Source organism: Lipotes vexillifer, unplaced genomic scaffold (genome assembly GCF_000442215.2).
Source record: "Lipotes vexillifer unplaced genomic scaffold, Lipotes_vexillifer_v1.1 scaffold397, whole genome shotgun sequence".
Classification (NCBI taxonomy): Eukaryota; Metazoa; Chordata; class Mammalia; order Artiodactyla; family Lipotidae; genus Lipotes; species Lipotes vexillifer.
The window spans coordinates 4,041,773-4,043,499 of NW_006772681.1; the positions used below are offsets into that span (position 1 = coordinate 4,041,773).

General features: G+C 43.9%; 1 protein-coding gene and 1 pseudogene across 2 annotated transcripts in view; both read left to right on the forward strand.

The window, feature by feature from the left end:
- The window catches only part of PIGU (phosphatidylinositol glycan anchor biosynthesis class U), a 123,421-nt gene that overhangs the window by 56,710 nt on the left and 64,984 nt on the right, over nt 1-1,727 (forward strand). The window lies entirely within an intron of this gene.
- LOC103089043 (heat shock cognate 71 kDa protein pseudogene) overlaps nt 530-1,727 on the forward strand; it is a 1,946-nt pseudogene continuing 748 nt past the window's right edge.

The window sequence follows — 1,727 nt, forward strand, 5'->3', positions numbered from 1 at the left end:
TCCCCTGCATCGGCAGGCGGACTCTCAACCACTGCACCACCAGGGAAGCCCTCGCCACTTTATTCAACATAGTTTTGGAAGTCCTAGCCACGGCAATCAGAGAAGAAAAAGAAATAAGAGGAATACAAATTGGAAAAGAAGAATTAAAACTGTCACTGTTTCAGATGACATGATAGTATACATAGACAATCCTAAAGATGCCACTAGAAAACTACTAGAGCTAATCAATGAATTTGGTAAAGCCGCAGGATACAAAATTAATGCACAGAAATCTCTTGCATTCCTATACACTAACAATGAAAGATCAAAAAGAGAAATTAAGGTAACAATCCCATTCACCGTTGCAACAAAAAGAATAAAATACCTAGGAATAAACCTACCTAAGGAGGTAAAAAACCTGTACTCAGAAAACTATAAGACACTGATGAAAGAAATCAAAGATGACACAATCAGGTCTCATTGAACGTGGCAGCAGCTTTCCAGATTGCTGTTTTCTCCTCCAGTGGACCCGGGCCTGCGCTCAGCAGCCATGTCTAAGGGACCTGCAGTTGGCATTGATCTTGCATCACCTATTCTTTTGTGGGTATCTTCCAGCACAGAAAGGTGGAAATAATTGCCAGTGATCAGGGGAACCGAACTACCCCAAGCTATGTTGCGTTTACTGATACCAAATGATTGATTGGTGTTGCTGCAAAGAACCAAGTTGCGAGAATCCCACCAACATGGGTTTTGATGCCAAACGCCTCATTGGACGAAGATTTGATGATCTGTTGTCCAGTCTGATATGAAGCATTGGCCCTTTATAGTGGTGAATGATGCAGGCAGGCCTAAGGTTCAAGTAGAATACAAGGGAGAGACAAAAAGTTTCTCTCCAGAGGAGGTGTCATCCATGGTTTTGACAAAGATGAAGGAAATAGCAGAAGCCCTACCTTGGGAAGACTGTTACTAGTGCTGTTGTCACAGTACCTGCTTACTTTAATGATTCTCAGCGTCAGGCTACCAAAGATGCTGGAACTATTGCTGGGCTCAATGTACTTAGAATCATCAACGAGCCAACTGCTGCTGCTGTTGCCTGTGACTTAGACAAAAAGATTGGAGCAGAAAGAAATGTGCTGATCTTTGATTTAGGTGGTGGCACTTTTGATGTGTCAGTCCTCACTATTGAGGATGGAATCTTTGAGGTGAAGTCTATAGCTGGAGATACCCACTTAGGTGGAGAAGACTTTGACAACCAGATGGTCAACCATTTTATTGCAGAGTTCAAGTGCAAGCACAAGAAGGACATCAGTGAGAACAAGAAGGCTGTCCGTCACCTTCGTATTGCTTGTGAGCATGCTAAGCGCACTTTCTCTTCCAGCAACCAGGCCACTATTGAGATTGATTCCCTCTATGAAGGAATCAACTTCTATACCCTAATTACCTGTGCCCGATTTGAAGAACTGAATGCTGACCTGTTCCGAGGCACACTGGACCCTGTGGAGAAAGCCCTTCAGGATGCCAAGCTAGACAAGTCTCAGATCCATGATATTGTCCTGGTGGGTGGTTCAACCCACATCCCCAAGAATCAGAAACTTCTACAGGACTTCTTCAACGGGAATGAACTGAATAAGAGCATCAACCCTGATGAGGCTGTTGCTTATGGCGCAGCTGTCCAGGCAGCCATTTTATCTGGAGACAAATCTGAAAATGTTCAAGACTTGCTGCTGTTGGATGTCACTCCTCTTTCC